General features: G+C 41.3%; 1 protein-coding gene across 2 annotated transcripts in view; it reads right to left on the reverse strand.

Annotated features, from left to right (window-relative positions):
* LOC140483840 (FERM domain-containing protein 4B-like) overlaps positions 1–20,535 on the reverse strand; it is a 371,993-nt gene extending 351,458 nt beyond the window's left edge. The window contains exon 1 of one of the 2 annotated variants that reach the window (XM_072582532.1): positions 20,351–20,535. The gene's annotated coding sequence lies outside the window, so the exon portion shown is untranslated. Of the gene's footprint in view, positions 1–20,226 lie in introns of both variants that reach the window. The other variant, XM_072582531.1, reaches the window with a different exon arrangement.
* Between the last annotated feature and the right edge of the window lie 4,021 nt (positions 20,536–24,556).

Consider the following 24,556-nt stretch of genomic DNA (forward strand, 5'->3'; position numbering starts at 1 on the left):
GTCCATCTCTTGTAAAAATTAATCCCCTTTTTTTGGCTAAAAAATCTGGAATTTTCCATACATCTCATGTAAAAGTCAACCCTAGTTGTTTACAGATAACAGATCAACACTTGTGAGTCAAGGTATGATCCTGTACATAAGCATTACAATGAGGAAATGAATTATTTTTGTGCCACGTGGTTTGATGTACAATTCACACTGATTTGGTGTGAAATTTTAAGATGCATTAAGCCAGAGTCGGTTGACAACCGAGTACTTTGGCAGAGAATTTTGAAAGCTGCCTGCTGAACTAGCAAATAAGAGATACAGTCCCACCAGTTTTTAATCAGAAATCAACAAAAAGGAAGGCTGCACATTATCAGGCATTTTTATTTCTATTGTCTTTATCTGGTAACCACCGTAATTTGCTGTGTTTTATTTCCTTTATTCATTCAGAGATCAATGTGCTTCTGCTAATGATATGGTATTTTGGACTATAGCATGAATTTCAGCCCCTCAAAAGTAGTATCCAGGTTATAGTTGACCCCATAAATTTAACCTTAAAAATTCAACTTTTACACAAGTATATATGGTTCCACAAATACGGAAGTTTACTGTATTATTCTGTACATAATTATTGTTTTTTAAATTTAATTACCTCAATGTGAATTTTCTAGTTATCCAATTGAATGGCATCATGAAAAAAAAAATCAACAGTTGACTTAATTTTAGGTCAATTTCTCCCCAAATATAGCGATTTACCATGATGTCCAAGTAGTCAGTTGAGGGTTCAAGTGAGAAGGCGCTCTGACAATATATTTTATTGAAGGCAAAGTGCATTATTAAAATAATTCATGCTGTAAATAAAGTATAATGGCGATGTGTATACCCTCTGCATTACGTTATTACTTAGTGTGCATTGTTACATTGATTACGTGGACTTCTCAGTTATCTGGAATAGTTGATCAAATTAGCACATTTCTGGTCCCATAGTTGCTGGTTAATACAATTTTTCCTTTAGATATCCATCCTCTTTTGAAATCTCCTGTTGAATCCATCGCGATGATTCTCTGAGGCAGCCCATTCCAAATCCTAACAAGTTTGAGTAAAACAATTTCTTCTCATCCCATTTTCTAATTTGGTAAAGACAGAAGCAGAGTACATATTTAGTACCGCTGCCATACCTTTTGCAGACCTCTGCCTTTGCAATTTTGGTCCGAGGAACATGGGCGGACAATACAAAATTGAAATACAATTATAAAAGGAGATGCCGTTGCAGAGGGACTTGGGTTCTTGTGAACAGATCTTTCAATATGGCAGAACAGCTAGAAAGAGAGCAGCTAATAAAACATTCAGCAGCATGGGTATTATTAAAAGGGACATAAAAGCATTTGAGGAAGGAGATCATGCTGAAATAAAATCGGAAAACGCTGGAGAAGCTCAGCACTTTTGGCAGAATCTGTGGGGAGAGACATGGTTAACATTTAAGTCCTCAAGTTCTGAAGAATTCACTGAACTCAATGTAAACTTTTTCTCCCTCTGCAGCTGCTGCCAGAGCAGATGAATTTCTCCAGCATCCACAGAATTTTGCTTTTATCTGAGGCTACCCTGATTTGTAGAAGACGTTTGTTAGACTTCAGCTGGGGTATCGTCCACAGATAACAATGATTGCAGTGATAATGAACATCAGTTATGGAGGATAGATGAGAGACGTTTAGTCTGCTTTCCTTTGAGATGTGGCAGCTAAGGGAAATTTGGTTGTAATTGTGAAGGGGCTGGATAATGTAAATAGGTAGAAATGGATCCCAATTGGTTTGACTTATTTATTGTCACATGTACCCAAGTATAGTGAAAAGTTGTGTCTTGTGGGCAGTAGCAAACAAGGACATACAGATCATAGGGTGCTTAGACAGAACAAGGCATACAAGATTACAAATACACAGGAGGTGCACAAAAGCAAGGTCAACCTTACATTTGAAATGAGAGAGGTCCATTCAGCAATCTGATAACAGCACAGAAGAAGCTGGTCTTGAAACTGTTGATGCATGTGTTGAAACTTCTGGATCTTCAAAAAAACAAGATTTTTCAAGCCATGAATGGTTTGGGTCTGGAATGTAGTGCCTCGAAGTGTGATGGAGCCAGTTTCAAATGATGCATTCAGTAGAGCAATGGATGCTTATTTAAGTAGGTACAATTCACAGGGATATGGGAAAAGGCAGGAGAATGGCACTAAGTCATGATGCTGAAGTGAATTTAATGCTTAATTTTGCATTCTAACACTTGCTGACCTGCACATCCTCCTTAGATATTTCATTGACAAACTGCCCCCACACACAGGGCTGGTTTTCCTGCCCTCATCCCTGCAAACCTGACATCAATTTTTAAAAAGAGAATAATTTTAAACTTCATGCCTTACCACCCAACCACCACACACACCTTTAAGGGTTAAAATACCCCAATGTTAATTCAAACATACTTGATTTAGTTAACTGTCTGCAAGAATGTAACAATAATTTTGTAACATATCTGCAATTTCCATAAGTTTGTAGTGTACCTGACAGGGTATGGGAAACTTATGAGCATTCCTTTATTCCTTTCTGTTACTAAGCAGGTACTAAAGAGGTCCTCCAGACATGATGACTGGTATCTGTACTTTCCTATCTATAGAAGCAGATGGGTTACTTCACAAGTGGTTTGGAAGGGTTGTGTCTGTCCACAAAAACCACATTTTCAACTACCAGATGGTTGAAGGCTTACCTCAGAGAGCGAGGGCGCGAATTGACTAAGATCTAAAGCAACTGCCAAATGAGTGCTGCTATTGCAGGCCCCTACTGGCAACACATTCAAGTAACTAATACTTTCCCCTCCTTTACAATTTCCAAGGCCAACTTTTCCAAGTCATCATATGCAGAATTCCAACAGCACTAATTGTGGACATTCATTTTTAGCGTATTTGTGTCACAATGTCAAACAATAAACAAAAAGGCGTCTTTTGTGATCACCAGTCATCTCAATGCAGTACACAATTAATGAAACAACCTTGAAATTAGGTAAAAAGATGTATAGACAAGAAAGTCCCACAGACAACAAATGGGATAACAAACAAATATAATGTTTTTGAGATAAAGATTTAAGTATAAATATTGGCCAGGACATCAGCAATAATTTTCCTCTACTTTTCCCAAGATTGGTCATGTATCTTTTATACCAACTGCAGTAGGCAAACAGGGCTTCAGTTTAACGTCCCATTTGAAAAAATGCAGATCTAACAATGCAGCACTCCTTCAGATCTGCACTGGCTAGTCAGCCTCGATTTTTTATGTTGTAGTCCTAGATTAGAACTTGAATCTGCACTTTCTGATCACAGCCACAAATTCTATCAACTGAGCCATGGACTGATAGCTCACTGGCATTAAGTTCCTTTATCCTTGGCCTTTAATACAAATAAAATGTGTATTGCTCAGTCACCTCAGAATGGACCCTGGCAGTCAGCTGGAGAAGACAAGGTGTCAGATTGGTTTGCTCAGGTCTTGGGCACAGATTTGATTCTACTGAGACCTCCCAGAAACCTACATTCCATGCTTCTGATCTACATTTACACCAAAGGCTCCAGAGGGGAAAGTGCTCAACTGCAATTTCAACTGCAACATTCAATCTTTTTGAAATGTCGACAAAATTAGAAGTTGGCAAAATTATTTTTAACCGCACATGAAAGAGTTGATGTAGACTTGATCCCACTGTGCTAAACTCCTGCTTTCACCAAGAAAGTCAGCCTTATAATTCTGTGGGATTCACTTTCCACAAAACATAATGAGCTGCAATTTATTATGTGGTAATGAAACTCATCCTTCATCTGCTGTGTGTTGATCAAATTTAACAAATGGAATTTTCAAAAATAAAAATGTTTGTTTCCACTTATTACTAAGAATAGATTAGTCATTTCTAATGTAGGCTGATAGAAACAAAATATTCCACGTGGCTTGCTGCTTGCTTATAGATATCTGGGAATGTAAAAGGATGGCCACTGCTAACTACTCTGGTTCTTTCCATTCCCCATGCTAGCTTACATTGCAAAGGGTTTTTTTTCCTTTGGTGTCACTGTCCCTTTGCCTGTAAAATCTGGGTTTAACCATCCCACTACCTCTTCAATGCATACCTTTCCCACATATCCACGTTTGAACTTTTCCAACTGCATTTTTACTCTGTTCTTACCACAGCACCAAAATAGCTCTAAGTAAATTCACAAACCACACCCTTTGTGATTATACTCCACTATTCTTTCTTAGACCTCTTGACCCCTCTATGACTTTGACAAAAGTCAACTTTGTTTTCTTCTTCACGTATTTTTCTTCATATTATTTCAATCACGTTGGACTGTATTCATCTGCTTCTACTTAGCCATCTGAGTGTAGTCTTACCCTGCAATTATCTCAATGTCCCACCTTTGGAGCCCAAAAGAGCCTCAACTTCCTCCTGCGTCTTGTAATTTTCTCTCCTATGTCGCAGTGGTATTATCCCTATCTTTGCGCCAGGAGGCAGCAGTTCAAATCCCACTCACCCCTGAGGTATGTTAGAATGTTTCTGAACAAGTTGATTTAAAATATTTGTCTGAAAATCACACGCCAGATTTCAAGTGAACAGTTAAGACAGCAAACTTTACTTCATTACCTCCTCTCTTGGCCACTCAACAGTGCTTATGATTTTAGACTGACAATTTTGCAGTGTTGCAAATTTTCCAGCTAACCATTGGGAAGACCACAGCGAGTGTATTTGACCTCCAATCCAAATCTTAGAAATATAGCTAATAGGTGCAGGAGTAGGCCATTCAGCCCTTTGAGTTGAAGGGAGACACTGACCAGAGAAAGAGATGGAAGATGTGGGCTCAGTCTTTTCACACTTTCTGTGGTTTATTTATCTGCAAGAACAGCTTCCTGTACGTTCCCCATTAAAGTCTGTTTCCACCTCCATGAAAGCTTCTGAAGCCACATTTACTTCAGCTATTCGACAGCTGAAACGCTCATTCATGATTTTCCAACTCAGCTAATCCAAATGTTTCTCCGGGAGAGACATTCGTTTTCATCCCTCTATAAACCTGAGCTCATCCAAAACTGTGTCACAAACATCGTAACGTGCATAACGTCCTGTTCATCAAATTCATGTGCTCATTGACCTGCAGTGGCACTTGCATCAATGCCTTGAATTTCAAATTATATCCATATGTGCAAATCCCTCCCTGGTCTGTCTTTTTCCTTAAAAAACCCTCTGTAAACTCTTCTTATGCAATGCACTGGGAACTCTGGTGTTCCTGTATCTCTAATCTCTAATCCTCCAAGGAGCAGGAAAACCGACGTTGCAGGCAAAAGCCCTTCCTGATGAAGGGCTTTTGCCCGCAACGTCGATTTTCCTGCTCCTCGGATGCTACCAGACCTGCTGTGCTTTTCCAGCACCACTCTAATCTAGACTCTGATCTCCAGCATCTGCAGTCCTCACTTTTGCCAGATTGAGTTTAAGTCCAGGACTTCAGCATAAGTATCCATGTGGACATTCAAGGGCAATAGAGAGTGAGTGAGAGCGAGATATACTGTCAAAGTTATTGTGCTCCAAAAATGAAACGTTAAGCCAAGGTCCTATTGACATGCTTGATGGTGGATACGATGATCCCAAGGAACTACAGTATTTCAAAATGAGAAAAGGGGATTCTTGCCTACATTTTTCCTGAGGCGAATATGACTTGGACAGTGTCACCTGGGAACCTAAGTGCAAATGGACTGCCATGTTTCCTATATAACAATGAGCATTCTTCAAATATACTTGACTGGCCGTAAAACACAGACATGCAGTGCCACCCATGATGGCACAATAAGTGCAGCTCTTTTTTTTGCTTTTCCATTCTGAAGGGTCACTGGACTCTAAACACGAACTCTGCTTTCTCTCCACAGATATTGCCGAACCTGCTGAGTTTTTCTAGCAAGTTTTTGTTTCTGGTTTCCAGCATCTGTCGTTCTTTCATTATATTTTCCCTTGCTTTCTTCCCTACTGAATTCTCCACCTGCTCAGCCACATTATTGGCAATTTTCATCTATAGGCACTTCATGCAGTGCGATTCTCTCCCTTAATCAGGAAACCTATCTCTCCTAAAGACACCTTTTAAAACCCATCTCTTCAGTGAATGTTTTAATCGCATACATTATGACCGTATTGACTCTAGGAAAGTACATAACTTCATATAAACCTTGGGACAAGCTGAGGTCACAAAGGCACAGTATAATTGCAAGTTTTTTTTTTAAAAATAGCCTCTTTCTAGTAGCTCTCTTTTTTTCTGGTCATATGTCAACTATTGTATGTTTCTGTTTTTGTGAAGCACCTAAGAACGTTAAAAAGGATCTATATAATTGCAAGTTTTGTTGTACAGAAAATTCCTGTGTCTCATCCCAGACAGTGACAGTTCAGTTGACAACATTTCTCCTATTGTTTCCATATTTCAAATCACCCTATATAACCAGACAATTACCATGGTTGAGGAGTCAAACAATTACCCAGTTTTGGGCTGCTCATTCTATAAATAGGAAACAGCACAAAATAGCCAGCCATGGGAAAACTTGTCTATGAAAACAGACAAAATAACAGATTATCAAGTTGAAAAATCTTACTGGTTTTCCAAACCATAACTTCTGGGTCTAGAGGAAATAACTAGCAGAGGGTACCAGGGTGGAATTTTCAGTTAACTCCTTCCCTTCACTTATCTACAGTCCTACACAATTACAATTGCAAAAGTACAGTCATTAACATGGGCCAAACCAATTGAGTACCAATTTGTAAATCCTCCAATGTGCCAATGGTGGACTGTAAAAGCAGGAGAAATTCTTGATCATTCATGTGATGGGAATGTATGGGTTGGAGAAGTTTGATCAGAGAGTATGAAACAGATTGATGCCAACTCTGATCTAAGCCAGGAAGTGACATAGAACAAAACACCTTTTTCCTCATAGATGCTTGACATTCAGTCACCCAACTTCTCCTACATGGAGCACCATCTTGTACAAAATTTCAAAAATCTTTTCTTTGAGCATTTTCTTCATGCTCACAAAAGGTCAAACATCATCTTTTTCTTAGCAACACCCTTTGTCAAACGTATATTGTCCCAAAGACAGTGATTATCCAGATAGTCCTCTAGTTTCCCTTGGTGTACAATCTCCTTTAGAACATTGTATGGAAACACCCTTGTATCTACAACTTTCCCTGGCACCAATGTTGCAGCAGATAAAGGTGCTTTTTAATTACTTTGTTGTCCAGGTCAATGAACAACATCTATTCTTTCCCATCAAGAATAGGATAAATCCTGCCATATTCAAATAAGTAATTAGAACATTGGTGTGTGAAGCATCATTAAAAAAAAGGAAGCTTCTATTTTGTGGGTTGCTCCCTCAGGCTTCTATCCTTGGCTTTTTTTTAAAACTTAACTATTTAGCGCCTAAATTTGCATAACGACTTTCTCAACAATAGCAACTTTCATCATTGTACTCAGCTCCATCTCTAACAACAGAACTAGTCTAAGTGCATAACCAGTTTAACTGTCCAACCAACTGCTCAGTACATGTAATTTCCCTGGATGTAAATTCATCTTTGTGAGACTTCATCCAATTTGTTGGGATGCAATTAACACTTTCCAAGCAACACTGTCAATTCAAAGTCACTGTTAATTTATTCTGCTTAATATCAAGATTTCCATATTTAAAAAAGGTCAACCTCTCCTCCCAAAGTCAGACTTTCATTCTTAAATTCCCTTGTATGCCACGTGCATCTCTATATATCCTCCGACAATCTTTCAACCTGTAAAACATGCAGCTTTTATAAGGACTGACCTGCATTCTCAGTGAGTCGCTAAAAGAATGAAAAAGTTCCTGCATTGTCTCCAATTATGGCCTTCCTCCATTCACTTGCCATTTTTGGCAAGGATGTGACTCATGTTAACTTTTGGTAAGTGATTCTGAAGAACAGGACAAGGCTATGTACACCTTCAGTCAGCCCTTCACCTGCCATAATTTGGCCCTTACAACAATCCAACATAAGTGTATGCGAAATGCATGGCGCTTCATCTCTTCCTTGGACTTGTTCAGATTCTGCAAATATGTAACCCATGTCAACTGAGCTTGAAAAGTGCATCCTATGCATGGTTCCTATGCATACACTCATTAAAATCTAATCCTATTATAAATTCCACCTTCTATACATATACACACACACACACACAGACAAACAACAAAATGAAGCATTCTGGGTGAAGGAAAAAAAACTCAGAAGGTAGTCCCTTACCACATGTTTACTGAGATGATCCATTTGCTGATACAATTACCAGATGTACCTCTGTCCTCACCAACACACCCTTTTTTTGGGGGGTGTGCAGCTTCCAAGGTCTACACTACAGCGACTTCAGAATGCTATTTCTTGACATTCCTTCTCCAGATACTTTCACTTGTTTGCAGGAGGCGCAAGGTGACTGGCTCCAACTTATCTTCAGTCACTGGTTATAGCAACTGGGAAAAAAAGGGTAAATAAATGGTTTTCTTTAGACCTAAGCTGATTTTAAGAAAATAAAACAGCTCCTGCACTTGTGGAGATCTGATGGCTTTTCCCAAATATTCAAGCCCCAAGCTGTTCAGTCAACAAGGAGTTGATTATAGTTGTTGACAGGCCTTTGTCATTGAAACCTGGTCACTGATCCACACACCAATCAGCTACTGGTTCCATTTGTACAGCTCCATTGGCTCCAGCTCATCTGCCAAACTGCAGGCATTCTTGCAACTCATTTTTTTGTTATAGTTCCCAGTAATGTTCATCTATTAGAATAGCCAAATATATCTCTGTCCTCATTCATGCACCCTCTTGTTCTTTTTTTAAAAAGGTTCTAAGGTTCTTGCAACAGCGACTTCTGAAACTGGAAGTCAATGCATTCACAAGCCAATCTGGTATGTTGGGAACCTTGGAGTGGCTGCGCTACCATTGGTCCGCACACCTTTTGGTTACAAATTCTAAATTTCATAAAAATGATTCTGCAGTGGTACCATCTGCGACAATGCTGCTCCTTTAACAAAGTTGTGGTGTCCTTGGTGTATTTTTTCAGGAGGTCGTAAAAGACACAGACTCCACGAAGCTGGGCTCGGAAGGGTTTTAGGACCAGTTTGATTATAGCTAACAGATACTGCCTCAGGCAAAAGGCTTTTAAATTTTAAGCAAAAAACACTTGTACAATGAAAAGGGGAGTGGCCAGTTCTCCCAGCTCAGCTTTTCTCTGGTTTGGTTAGCAAGTGTAGTGTTGTGAAGCTGCTGGACCCAAGAGAAGCAAGTCTATGGTGACCACCTCTCTCTCTGACTTCTCTCCTGTAAACGTTTGAGTTTACCTTTTGTGCCAAGGGGTATGTATGGGGATTGCTTCAAGTATTTGGAATAGCATCATCAGGTTGGGATGATCTATTGGGTTTTCAGATCGGTTAAGTTAATCAGTATTTTGGTCATCTTGTAAATAAATTCTGTTTTGTTTAAAACTACGTGGTTTGACCAACTGCATCCTTCCTGGAATATCTACGTTACACCCACTTAAAACAACTAGCAAAGTTTGGTCTGAGCTGCTTTCTTGAAATGTGTTGAGGGGGTCTCGCCTGGTCCATAACACATCACTGGACTAGTAATCCACAGGCAAAAAGCAGACATTTCTGGTGAAACTCAGCAGATCTGGCAACATCTGTAGGAGAAAACCAGAGTTAACATTTCCAGTCCTGCGATTCCTCAGTAGGAGTTTTGCTTTCTCCCCACAGCTGCTGCTAGACCCACATTCTGTCAGTCATTTCTGTTTTTGTTTTAAATTTCCAGAATTGAAAGCTAGTTTCATAGTCTCAGTAATGGTGACTATCATGAAATGCTGTAGAAATATTTCAGGTGACACCAGGTTATAGCCCCACAAGTATATTTGAAATCATAAGCTTTCTCAGCATTTCACCTGATGAAGGAGCAACGGTCCAAAAGCTTGTGATTTCAACCAAACCTGTTGGATTGTAACCTGGTGTCATCAGACTTCTGACCTCGTCCACCCCAGACCAACACTGGGACCTTCACATCATAGAAATATTTGACTCTTTGATGCCGTTTAAAGAAGGAAGTTTGTCATCCTTTCCTCGTCTGGCCCACATGTGAGTCCAGGCCTACAGCAATGTGATTTACTCTTAACTGCCCTCTGAAGTGGCCTGGCAAGCCTGGCTCAAGGGCAATTAGCAGTCGGGAAAATAATGTCACCGCTTGAGGCCAATATATGGGCAGTCTCACATTGCTACAACCTTGGAATATTCCTTTTGTTTTTAAAGTGCTTGGGCTTTAAAGGCCATGAGCAATAAATGTTTTCCCAATTTTTTTTTAAGGCTTCCAACATACGTTCCAAACAGTTCTTTCTGAATATTTGACTCCAGCTCACATGAGGAGTCTGTCAATCTAACACAGGCCAACAATCTAAAGGCAACCCCTGAGTTTGGATTTCCCTAATAGAATTTGGGTCAATCTTTATTACATTCCATTATATTCCATTACACATTCTTCTCCACAATAACTATTAGACTTCCTTTAAATTTATCAAAGTCTGACCATGTCTTTTATGCACTTAATAGTTCATTTCTTATAAGTTTTGTCCATAAATGTCAAATTATTCAAATACCTGAGCCACCAGCTCCAAAAATGCCTTTTGCTTGAAGGGTTTTTACTTTAGTAACATCGTAATCCCTGCCCATCTATTTACTTTATTTTTCCCACTGATCATAGGGTCAATTTCAGAGAAACACTCCCACGAAATCTTATACTGACATTTTACACTTGGTTTCAGCCTCTGCAAATCATACTATCCCTGCAATGCAGAAAGATACCGTTTAAGAGGCTAAGGGGTGACCTTATAGGAGGTTTACAAAATTGTGAGGGGCATGGATAGGATAAATAGACACAGTCTTTTCCCTGGGGTAGAGGAGTCCAGACCTAGAGGGCATAGGTTTAGGGTGAGAGGGGAAAGATAAAGGGACCTAAGGGGCAACGTTTTCACAGAGAGGGTGGTACACGTATGAAATGAGCTACCAGAGGAAGTGGTGGAGGCTGGTACAATTGCACCAGTATATGAATAGGAAGGGTTTGGATGGATATGGGCTGGGTGCTGGCAGGTAGGACTAGATTGAGTTGGGATATCTGGTCGGCATGGACTCTCTGAAGGGCATCTCACACAGCCCCATCCATCCACCCCTCCCCTCCCAACCTTATCCCCATAACTCAGCATTTTCCATAGCTAATCCACCTAACCTGCACATCTTTGGACTGTGGGAGGAAACCAGAGCACCCAGAGGAAACCCAGGCAGACACGGGGAGGATATCTGTGTGAGGTTTGCAGTCACCCAAGAGTGCAATCAAACTCAAGTCCCTGGTGCTGTGAGGCAGTGTTAACCACAAGCACCCCATCTTCTATTCAACTCTAATTACAACCTTCTGTTAGGGGAAAAAAAAATCTATTTCCAATCTTCGCTTTCAAGCAGCCATTCTGTACTTCAGTTACAACAAGTAATCCTGTTGGTGAAACAGAACTAAAGCCACCTTTCACTTGTGGATACAGTTTACTGACCCTTCAGACACCCAGCTCTTGCCAGACACCCTCCAGAATAAAAAGGTGTTCTCTTAAATGTACTCTGCCACTTAATGAACTAATCTCAGTCAGGAGCATTGACTCCTGCTGTACTGACATCAACATGGGGTTTGATCTGCATTTCTTCACAAGTGGATGAAGGGCCTTCTTTTTTCCCTACCCATTGTGTGATGTTGGCTTAAGCCCGAAACCTCAAATCTCCTGTCCCTCGGATGCTGCCCGACTTGCTGTGCTTTTCCAGCACCACATTTTTTGACTCTGCAGCATCTGGCCTCCTCACTCTCTCCCATTGTGTACAGATCACAGCGATGGTTTCAATTTGCTTTTAGACAGAGAACTCAAAAGAGAGATTTTACCTATTGTAGATTGAGTTCTCAGCCAAAAAAAAAAGAGACAATTTTCAATTCCTGTTTCTGATAAGTATGGTAGGCACGTTTACAGTCCATTGACTTCTGCATGTGGAACACTTTATCCCCATACTCAGATACCAGTTTGGATCTTGTTCTAGTTCTTACCACATGATGAGATTCCCTTTATCATTTTCACTTTTTTTTGAGGAGATTGATGGTCCCTTGTAATGTGAAACACAACTGTGGTGCAAAGAGTACAACAATTGTTTGCAGCTGCTGGCAAAGTAAAAAGTAGTTTTGCCTTTCAAGGATCTAGCATTAATGTATTTCCAGGCTTCACGTTTTGTCTGTGCTGCACACATTGAGTTGGAGAACATAAGCCAGAACCCAGCACAACAGCAGTAATACAATCTGTAATAATTGAATCTAGCCTGGCAACAGATTCCTTGACTCAAAATTTAAGTGTGTCCGAGCAATTTGAGACAATGTTGGCCTTGCAATCCTTTGGTACACGCTTTGTAAAAGAAGGAGTCGTCGAGAATATAGTGCTGGAAAAGCACAGGTCAGGCAGCATCCGAGGAGCAGGAGAATCGACGTTTCGGGCATAAGCCTATCATTGGGAATGAGGCTCGTGGGTCGGGGCTGAGAGATAAATGGGACGGGGTGTGGGGTTGGTGGAAAAGGTAGCTGGGAATGTGATAGGTGGATGAAGGTGAAGGAGAAGGGGATGGGGGGGGGGGGGGGGGGGGGGGGGAGTGATGGACGGATCTGGAGGGTGGTGCTGAGTTGGAGGCTTAGGCCTGGGATAATATGGGGGGGCGGAGAGAAATGATGAAGCTGTTGAAAGCCACATTTATCCCGTGTGGTTGCAGGGTCCCAAGACGGAATATGAGGCATCCAGGCATCTGGTGATAACAATTTGGCAGCTGAGGAGACCCAGGACCTGCATGTCCTTGACAGAGTGGCAGGGGGAGTTGAAGTGATCAGCCATGGGGTGGTGGGGTTGGTAGGTGCAGGTGTCCCAGAGATGTTCTCTGGGATGATCCTCAAGAGGTGTCCTTTCTCCCCGATGTAGAAGAGACCACACCGGGTACAGCAAATGCAGTAGATGACATTGGTAGAGATACAGGTGAATTTCTGACAGATGTGGAAGGATCTGGGGCCTTGGATGGAGGTGAGGGGAGTGGTGTGAGCACAGGTTTTGCACTTCCTGAGGTGGCAGGGAGAGGTGCCAGGGGGGTGGGAGGCAGGAGGAGCAGCCGGGAGCAGTGTGGACCAGACAAGTGAATCACGGAGGGAATGGTCTTTTTGGAACTCTGATAGGGTGGACAGGGAAATATATCGCTGGTGGTGTGGTCCGTTTGGAGGTGGTGGAAGTGGCAGAGGATGGTGCGAAGTATGTGGAGGTTTGTGGGGTGAAAGAGAAGGACTGGGGGGTTCTGTTCTTGTTGTGTTGGGAGGTGTGGGGTTCAAGGGCAGTTGCGCTTGAAGTGGAGGACCATGGTGTCAATTGTCAACCATGTGGGAATGGAAGTTGTGATTGTGCAAGAAGGAAGCCATCATCTGGGACTTTGAGGTGGAATTGGTCATCCTGAGGACAGATGCGGTGGAGGAATTGGGAGTAAGGGATGGCATTTTTACAGGATGTAAAGGTGGGAGAAGGTGTAGTCTAGGTAGCTGTGGGAGTTGGTGGGCTTGACCATGGTTAGTCGGTCGCCAGAGACAGTGATGGATAGGTCCAGGAAGGGGAAGGTGGTGTCTGGTGATGGTCCAAGTGAATTTGAGGTTGGGGTGGAAGGTGCTGGTAAATTTGATGAACTGTTCAATCCCCTTGTGGGAGCATGAGGTGGTGTCAGTGCAGTCATCAATATAGTGGAGGAACAGGTTTGTGCCAGTGTAACTGCAGAAGATGAACTGTTCCACATATCCGACAAACAGGCAGGCATAGCTGGGTCCCATGTGGGTGCCAATGGCTACCTCTTTGGTTTGGTGGAAGTGGGATGATTGGAATGAGAAACGGAGGGTGAGGACCAGTTCAGCCAGGCAGATGAGGGTGTTGGTGGAAGGGCATTGGTTGGGACAGTGTGAAAGGAAGAAATGGAAGGCTTGGAGACCCTCATCGTGGTGTATCGATGTGTACAGGGACTGGATGGACATAGTCAAGAAAAACAGGTTTTACCACATTCTTGGTATTAGATGCCATTTTTCATTAATAATAGTCAAAACAAATGTAAACCTTAGCACTCAAAAATATGGAAGGTAGAACTTCCACTTTACGACAATAAAGCCAACAAGATCTAGTTAAAACTAGGCCTTTGTTTTTATAAACTAGATCTTCCTTGCCACCTGCCGAATGGATCACATGTCCATCATAAGCAGCAATGACAGGGTAAGTACAGTATAAAAAGCAGAACAAACCAAAACAACAGGACTCCAATTATCTGACTTTGTTCAATTATCCAAATGACTAGTAGAGAGAGATGCATCCACCCTTCTATCAACCGATATAAACAGATATTTTGCAATCAACTTGTTCAGAGACGTCGTTATACACCTCCGGGACTTCAACCCAAAGCTCCTGGCTCAGGCATCAGGACACTACCACTGTAGAGGGTACCACAAGACCCCTAGTAAAAAGTTGGCTTAATTAAAACCAATTAACTGAACAACTGCACAATTCAATTAAAAATTAAAAATAAAACTATGTATTAAACATGAAACATTGTGTAGGAAGTGCAAAAACAATGAGCCAGGTTTTCAATTTCTGGAGGAAGTGAGAATATGTGAGGATGTGATTTGGAACTTCCAAAGACATTTCTGGTGCCCAACTTCTCACTAGCTAGTTGTGTTCCAATTTTCAAAAGTAAATTGGAGGTCAAGGAGTCTAAAACAGCTCCGGTTAACTTCCTGTTCAACTTGTTAGCAAACTCTTTTCAGAGTTTGAGGGTGGAGATAGAAGTTTTCAATTGGAAATACGTGATTCCAAAGAGTTTGAAGCATTTTAAATCATGGCAGTTGGGTTAAGTGCGCGTGGAGGTTAAAGATTCTTCAGGTGAAAAAGTCTTATATCATATTTTACGACATTTGATTAGAAATTTGATTTATTATTGTCATGTACACCTAAGAACAGTGAAGAAAGTTTTATTTTGCATGCAGCACAGACAGATCATAGCATACAAACATCTTAGGCTGATTGAACAGAGTTATGGCTGCAAAGAAGATAAACCGGCTTAGAATTGCGGTTTGAAATTGCTGAATGATTGTAAGAAATGTGAGAATAAGGTCTGCTGTAGAGAGCTTGTAAAATGTTGTTATCTTGTTATTTCATTGCAAGCCTGCTGACACCTCTTTTCTGCAAGGCTGTAACAGGTCCCTATTACAATAGCAAAACTAGACAGACAGTCACACACCTCTTGGTTATTCTCATTGCCATTAATTGGATATCAAGCCCATCTTTAGCCCAATTAGGGAAAGTACAAAAAAACCATTTCAAGATAGCATTGTCTGAGTGATAGATCCAGCAAAGGATGAGGACCTTACCCTGATTTGAAAATCTAGCTCATGGTTATCAGACTTCTTCCAGCCGCCAGCAAGTTATAGTGACAAACATTTTTCAAAGTTACAAATTCAGAACAATTGAAGATTTACTGTTGCCCCAGCTTTGTTAAACGTTTCCATAATACTGCAGACCACTTGTTGCAGAGTTGCAATGCAAAAATGATTCAATTGTGTGCGCATACAGGATTCAGGTTATTCTCTACATGTCACTTTGAGCTGATAGTTTAAACCTAATGGTTTGCCAGCCATGGAATGTTCTGAACCAGTTTGTGTGTTTTCCTCAATACTGATTCATTGATTGCAGATGTGCATGTATCAGCACAAGTGCAAAAGGTCACAATGTACAAAAATACACATAGCACAGCACTTCTTCGGTAGTCTCTCAGCCAGCTTCCTACCTTGCACTTTAATAGACTTCAGCTCATCCAAATCTAAGCTATTGAACCTTGAAACTATCATGATTGACCAAGTTGGCTCTCATTGTCTGATGTTTAAAATTCACATCCTGTGTTTAAATGGCCTCTCAGCTGCACCGCTCCCTGCTCTGTAACTTCCTCCAGTCGCACAAACCTTTAAGTGCTCTGTTCCTCTATTGCCAGAGCCTTCTCTTATCCCACCACTAGCAATTCAGCTGGTAGACGTTACAAATCCCCACACAAACTCCCTCTCCAAAGCTCCTGTGCATCTGAACCAACCCCTTTCCTCCTATAAAACTCCTTGAAACCCATTTGGCTTTGGCTCAATATCAATTTTGCCTTATTTCTCAGTAAAGCAGCTATATTAGTTGCAAAGCACTCTATTCCACCTGGAGTGTGTATAAAAAGTTATGCAAGTACAATACTTTTATTAGACAAATGACACAATGATATACAGATTGTTCTGAGGTACGCTTGAAGAAACAATGCCATCATTAAAACAGTTTCTATTGAGTTCACCCGAATTAGCAGAAAACTATAGGAAACAACTTATATTTTCAAAGTTGGAAGATTTGAGCATGCCAGCAGAAAATGTATGCAGAAAAATGATTCTCAGGTGGTAGATGGGCTCATGTGCTGTTCATTACAACAATCTTTGAGATGTTGATGCCAGAGGATCGTGACAAAAAGGTTAAGTGACCACAGAAAATAAAGTTGTTTTTCTACTACTTGATATCAGATGAATCAATTCTTGGTCACATACAAAACTAACCATACAATACACAACAACTTAATTTATTCAGGGCATACTAAGGAATTGTCTAAGTGAGATCCTCTACTAAGATTTACTCAGTTTTCTTTTTTGACCCAGTTTGTTTATTGGATACAGAATACTATTCAGAAACAAAGACAAAGCATTACGGAGGTAATGGGATATAATAGTTGTGCAGCCCAAGGGATAAATTGTATCTTACTATCTATGACATTGTCAAAGGGGATCCATGTTGGCTGCTCACTGGAATCTTAGCTGAGCGGAGGTCAGGAACTCAACAATTAGGAGAATATATATTTGATCCTACATTGCAGCACCTATGTTGATGTTTCAGTTGCCTGCGTAACTAGGATACACCCTGGTTGCGGTCAAGAAAACATAATACCTCTACTTCCTCAGGACACTAAGGAAACTCAGCATGTCTGTAAAGACTCGTAGCAGTTTTTATAGAATGCTTTCTACGGTGCATCTATCTGCTTGGTATGGCAACTGCTCTGCCCAAGACTAAGAAATTACAGAAAGTTGTAAACACAGCCCAGTCCATCACACAAGCCAACCTTCCATCCATTGACTCCATGAATACTTCTCGCTGCCTCAGAAAGGGAGCTAACATCAAAGACCACTCCCACCCTAGTTATAATCTCTTCCACCAGGCAGAAGACAAAATCTTAAACACACAGACCAACAGATTCAAGCACAACATTTTGCCCACTGTAATTAGATTTCTGAATGGACCTTTCAAATTTAATGTTGACCTCGCTCCTTGTGCATCATCTCTGCAGCTGTAACATTGTACTCCTCTCTTTGCTCTATTACCAATGTGCACTTTGTGTGGTATAATCTGGCTATACTGCATGCAAAACCAAACTTTTCACTGTACCTAGGTATGTGACAATAATAAATCAAACCAACAAAAGGTACATATGATTGCAATGCACTTTCATATTGGTCCATACCTTGTTAAAGAATTTATGCAAATTGTTTTATTCATTTTTTCACCAACTAGCCTTTACTTCAATTCTAACAACAATATTGAGCAATGTAAAGGATAGATTCAACTGCATGAACATGTTAAACCAGAAATTACTGATGTTTATGTTTAGGTAAATCCTTACAGGCAATTGGTTTGAATGCCAAAAACATAAAAGATACTGAGTTGTGTATCGTGTTACTGGTTCTCAGTTCCTCTGCCTGATGGCAGTCACTGGTAAAACTGTCCCGATCACTCCATTGCAGAATGATTTATGACTAAATCCCATGTAGTGGTAGGATTTAAAATGAAAAGTCATACAAATAAATAAACCATCAAATTAGTTGTCATCCTGTGCGAGTTTTTAAGGCAGTTTTTCATTGAAATTATTAGGAAAGCAGACACACAAGGCCAGTTCCAGATTACACTTTACTCTTGTTGACTGCATTCATTTTCAGTTAACATGATAAATTGGTCAGCTCAGCTAATCTTTCTGGACTGTTACTTTTTTAAAAAACTAGTGAATAAAATTACTACATTGGAACTTGATAGGATGATTAAAACAGTGGGATTTATGAACATGTTATTAATATTAGTCAAAAAGTGTGGCACTGAAAAACACAGCAGGTCAGGCAGCATCCAAGGAGCAGGAGAGTCGACATTTAAGGCAAAGCCCTTCTTCAGAAATGTGGGGAGGGGGCCCCAAGGGGGTTTGAGAGATAAATGGGAAGGGGGGGGTGGTGCAGGGGGAAAGTAGCTGGAATGCGATAGTAGATGAAGGTGGAGGGGTGATGGTGATAAGTCAGAGTAGAGGTTGGAGCAGATAGGTAGGAAGGAAGATGGACAGGTAGTTCCAGAGGGCAATACAGAGTTGGAGGGTTGAGTCAGGGATAACGTGATGGACAGTTGGACTGAAGGGTCTGTTTCCATGCTGTGCATCTCTATGACACTGATGCAGTGTGGTTAGAGGGTCCCAAGGTGGAAGATGAGACGTTCTTCCTCCAGGCCTTGGGTGGTTTGGATTTGGCAGTGGAGGTGGCCCAGGACTAGCATGTCACTGGCAGAGTGAGAGGGGGAGTTGAAGTGGTCGGCCACGGGGCTGTGGGGTTGTTTGGTGCATGTGCCCCAGAGAGACTGGTCTATTTAGAGACATATTTGCATGGAAAGACAAATTTTTGTGAAGAATCATGGACCTTGTGGACATAGTTTGAATTGGAAGGTAGAAATGATGGTTCTTATGAATCATATGACAACCAAATATTGGAAAATCATCCAAAATCCTGTACCATTTTAGAAATATGTTGTATTGTTTTTAAAAAAAACCTGTTAGTTTTAGAAGGATTCTGGGTTAAAAGTAAAAACACAAAGCAATAATTAAGCTTCTATATAATACAAATAGCATGCCCAATGCTTATATCAATAAAAAATATATTGTAAACCCTGTGTGCCACAAAATGACTTTTCTTGTTGCTGAGTCACTGCTTTGTTCTCTGCTCGTTAAGACCTAACATGCTGTGTTCGGGATGTGGACTGCATTTTGAAGCCTCAGGTAAACAGGATTACCTTGAATGCAGTGGTGCAATTAATCTCACAGGTGCTTACAAGAAAATGGAATGGCAAGCAGACCTTTATTAAGATTGGCAATTAAAACAAAACTCGTTTAGCTATCCCTGGAGAATTCGCATAATAATAATCAGCCAGACAAGGACCTGAATTTTCACAACACATTGATTATTTTTAAAAGACAGACAAACGATTTCCACTCATATACCAGCAAGCACCTAAAATGAACAATGGCTTCAAATTAGAGAATGAATTCAAAATTTTTCTTTCAATTATTAGTAGGCCTCTTCGAAATAAAATGAAACACAAAAACTGAGGTTTTAATATTGCAGCTGACCCTGGTTAAGAACAGACATTAAGCCATCTCCATCTCTGGTTCATTGCAATTGGTTTAAAACACGGTATTCCCACAGTCATATTCCCACAGAGGCTGCGGAGCTTTCTCTTCAGAGAACCACACAAAAATCTTCACTCATTCTGGAATCCTAAAAACACCTCTATCGGTTACAAGGCCAGGAAGATTATCGTTGGTACCACAAGTAAAATTACTACTAAGGATATTTTCCTGCACAAAAGTATAGCCTGGTTTACTTGTGTTGAATTTGCACGAATATTACCCAAACACAAAGGAAAACAAGCTAGCTGCAGAATACACCAGGTTTCATTATGTATGATTCAAAAGATGAGCCTGCTGTAGGGAACCCCATTGTTTTCCCGATACAGACTCATAATCAAACAGAAGTTTAAACCAGAAGTGTTTGCCATTGTTTCAGTTCTAAGGTTACTGCTGACTAGACAGTTTAGTATCTCGATACGCTTTGGCTGCAGGAACTGAGCGGCTGATTGTCCACAGCATTGCCCGTGGCTGTAATTCACGCTACACTCTGCATATATTGTGCATTCCAAATTTTAACAGGGAAACAGCCATTTAAAATATAGTTGGAGACACGGCTCACCTTTTTTCTGGACTGTCTTGTTTACAGTGCGGTCTCTCTCTCCTTTTGTTTTGAATCCTCTCTCCAGATAAAACACCGGCCACTGGTTTCCCATGCACAACAAAACCTGATACTAATTTTTCACCTTTGCTCGATCTCTCGTCAGTCCTTCCCAACATGTGAGGCTCCAGCTTGTTTGTCGGCTCTGCTTTTCAGCCAGGAAGCTGTGTCTGCATATCCAGGCTGTTTACACTCACACCGCCCCACCACGCCTCACAGCCTCTGCTTTCCCCTTAAAACCGCACACCCCCTGCAGCTGTTACTGCGAGTGTGACATTACTGCCTTCTCGCAAGCTGATGTACGGCTCTCATAGAATACAATGAGGTAAGGGAGGTCCCTCGTGGTAGTAACTGATCTCCCTCAGAACTCCTGCCATATCATGCAAACCTTTCACCAGCTAGAGAACTTGAAATACATTAAAGCCACACACACGTAATACACGTCGAATTATTAACTGACCAAAACCACTTTCCCTTACATTACTTTTTTTGCCTGAGCTGATTGCAAATAACTGAAATTTTAACGGACGTTAGAGCTGGTTTTCGCTGCAAAATTTTTATAACAAAATTCAACATTAGTTTGATTTTAACATTCCTAATTGAGAGATGAAGCAAGTTGTGAACATCATTAATGAGGGGGCAAGTTCAGAATCAGCTGCTTGGTTCAAGACTTCAGACGTAAATGAAACAGAAATACGAATCACAGAATTAAATTTATGTCTCACTGGTGAACTGAGCTGTAAACCTATTGCAACATACAGCTGAGTAATGCTCAACCCCATGACTGGGACATATATCCAACAGCATAAATTTTCTATTGTTCAGAATTGTCTATGGATTGTGGAACAGTTCCTTTCACATCACGTTTGCCTCAGAACTGTCAATTCTCACTTTGGCATCAACTGTTAACGTGAAAAAGAATGGGACTTAACACATTCCACATGGTCCAAGTTGCCTGAAAACAATCAGAATAAAGTGATTTACATATTTTAGTTGAATTCAAAAGTGATGCAAATGTTTAAATTTCACTGACCTAAGTGTCATGACCATGGATCAAATTCCTGAAGTGGTATGAATATTTTAACTTGTAAGTCTAAAATAAGTTTTTTGTTCAAATATAGCCCAAAATGGCTGTAGACGCAAATGAAATGGCAGCCCAGAGAGAGAAAATGTTGCGGGTGACTCGGTGGCTCAGTGGTTAGCACTGCTGCCTCACAGTGCCTGGGACCCGGGTTTGATTCTAGCCTCGGGCGACTGTGTGGAATTTGCACATTCTCCCTGTGTCTGCGTGGGTTTCCTCTGGGTGCTCCGGTTTCCTCCCACAATCCAAAAATGTACAGGTCAGGTGAATTGGCCATGCTAAACTGCCTGTCTGGGTGGGATACTCTTCGGAAGGTCCATGTGGACTTGTTGGGCCGAATGGCCTGTTTCCATACTGTGGGGAGTCTAATCTAAAACTATAGAATGTTGCAACTAAGGTCACAGAGAACTTCAAACAACAACGTTAAATGTGTAAAGATGCAATTTCAAACAAACTGAACTGTGACGTTTTGAATAAAAAACTGAATGTCTCACGGGCCACTGAACAACAGAATTCAGCCCCTGTAGAGTATGTCCCAAATTACAGACATATTATATGGTTTATTTCAAAATAGGAGATAGTGAAGATACAACCAGAGTAGATGGAGCGTGGCACTGGGTAAAGCACAGCAGATCAGGCAGTATCTGAGCAGCATGAGAGTCGACATTTTGGGCAGGACCCATCTGGACTGGGGAGGAGGAAGGGGGCTGAGAAATAAATAGGAGAGAGGGTTGGGGCTGGGGGCAAGATAGGCGGGATGGTGATAGGTGGATGCAGGTAGGAGGTGATTGTGATAGATCAGTGGGAAGGGTGGAAGCGAATAGGTGGGAAGGAAGGTGGACAGGTTGGTCAGGTCAAGAGGGTGGTGCCAAGTTGGAGGGTTGAGTCTGGAATAGGGTGGAGGAGGAGAGGAGATTTGGAAACTGGTGAATTCAATGTTGAGGCCATGTGGTTGCAGGCTCCTGAGGTGGAAGGTGAGGTGTTCTTCCTCCAGTTTGCACTTGAAAATATGCAAGGACAGAGGTTTTGTGGGTCAGAGTTGGAATGAGGGGCTTAAGGTGGACCAGCCTCGGTTTGAGCACGAACATGCTATGAAAGTCACAGTTAAAGAACTATCACCTAATCATACTGGCATTGTAGATAAACAGAATCATTCACTCTGAATGCTTTAAGTCAGCCAGTTATTAAGAGAAAAGAGATCAGGACAACAAAATTACTCTTTCACATTTTGAATGCTGGAATTGTCATGGTCAGAAGAAATCAAACCAATAGAATCTTAACCAATCTGCAAAGGTAAGAACCTTGAAATCAACTGTTGAACTATGAATACCAACTTTACCGGCAATCTTCAGCGCAAAGGCTACAATGTTTGGCTACACATTTTTCATGAACAATTCAGAGACTGGCTCATATTTAGCATTTAGTCATGAATAAAGTCAATACTTGTTAATTTGAGAAAGCCTGTTTAAATTGGCTTTTTTTAAAAACATAAGTTCATGTTGGTTTCGGAGAAAGGAATCCACAAGGAAAGAGATCCATTTTTAGATTAACTTTGTTGAGAATTGTCTATGGATTGTGGAACAATTCCTTTCACATCACATTTGCCTCAGAACTGTCAATTTTCACTTTGGCAGAATCCTGAAGTGCTATGAATATTTTAACTTGTAAGTCTAAATTAAGGTTTTTTTCAAATATAGCCAAAAATGGCTGTAGATGCAAATGAAATGGTTGCCCAGAGAGAGAACTCGTTGTGGGTGGCACGGTGGCTCAGTGGTTAGCACTGCTGCCTCAGTGAGGGGGCAGGTGAATAAAGAAATGGAGCCAGTTTATCACTCCTCACCCCAGAGTGTAACAACTTGGGGTATCCTATCTGGAACACCCTAATTATTTGGGGAAGCTCACCTGGAGTGTAGGCTTAATATAGTTGACTTTAAATCTGTAAGCATTAAAAGTCCTGGCTAATATTTACCTTTGAACAAACATCATTTTTAAAAATCCAGTCTTTATCACATTGCTGTTTGTGGAACCTTGCTGAGCACAAGTTGCTGTGTTTCCTAAATCAGATGATTGATTGCCCTCTTTTTTAAAGCTGAAAACTGCTGTTGGATGATGGATACTGGACACAGGTTGTTTGTTATGACTGATAATCTGTTGCCACCACCCTTTTTCCTGGTGGGAATCTACATGGCCTGCTTGGTCTCGTGTGGAATGCAATACTACTTAGTAGGCTATTGGGAAGAGCCTTTTGTCTTAAACAGGATGTCCTGAAATAACTGCACAGGGGCTGGTATCCTGCACCAACTTATCCTTTATTTACACGTGCACAGTACAAGGACTCAACCAGCTAGCTTAAAGCCAGTCCCTAGAATGAACAGAACCTTTGACACTCTCGTTTATGCCTGTCAGCCAGGGCTCCCTGATCGGGGCTGTTAACCGAGGCCAGTCAGGGAATTCATAATCAATAAGATCCACTTGGCCAACCTTGTTTCAATCACTCTATCCTTGCAGCTTCTCCTAGGACTTTTTCACTCCAGGTCCTATTCCTCGGACTCCCCGGGGCGGCACGGTGGCACAGTGGTTAGCACTGCTGCCTGACAGCGCCAGGGACCCGGGTTCAATTCCCACCTCAGGCAACTGTCTGTGTGGAGTTTGCACATTCTCCTTGTGTCTGCATGGGTTTCCTCCCACAGTCCAAAATGTGCAGGTTAGATGAATTGGCCATACTAAATTGCCCATAGTGTTAGGTGAAGGGGAATGGATCTGGGTGGGTTGCTCTTCGGAGGGTCGGTGTGGACTTGTTGGGCCGAAGGGCCTGTTTCCGCGCTGTAATGTAATCTAATTTGACTTGGACATGGGCAGCATGAATGGACTGTAGCCTGTTTCTTGTGCTCAGAATGTCTCAGGAGAAATTCTTCCTTTTCTTCACATGGTAATGGTATTGAGGCTGCAATACTGCCTGCATCCATCTCAGACTCGGAGTTTCTTTGATGCTAGATGGAAGGGGCGAACCCATGGTTTCTTACAGCCTTTCTGGCTTTAAAGGCCAAGTATGTTTTGGTGCTGCCCCATTTGCGAGGTCATGTCCTTCAGGCGATCCACATGTTGCTCAGGACCATTTCACCTACCTGAACTTTGTATGGCATGGGACCTGACTTTGCGTTGACCCATACTGATGCAGAGTCATTTCCATGGTTTCAACACCAAGTTTTG

The sequence above is a fragment of the Chiloscyllium punctatum genome, chromosome 12, assembly GCF_047496795.1.
Source record: "Chiloscyllium punctatum isolate Juve2018m chromosome 12, sChiPun1.3, whole genome shotgun sequence".
Lineage (NCBI taxonomy): Eukaryota > Metazoa > Chordata > Chondrichthyes > Orectolobiformes > Hemiscylliidae > Chiloscyllium > Chiloscyllium punctatum.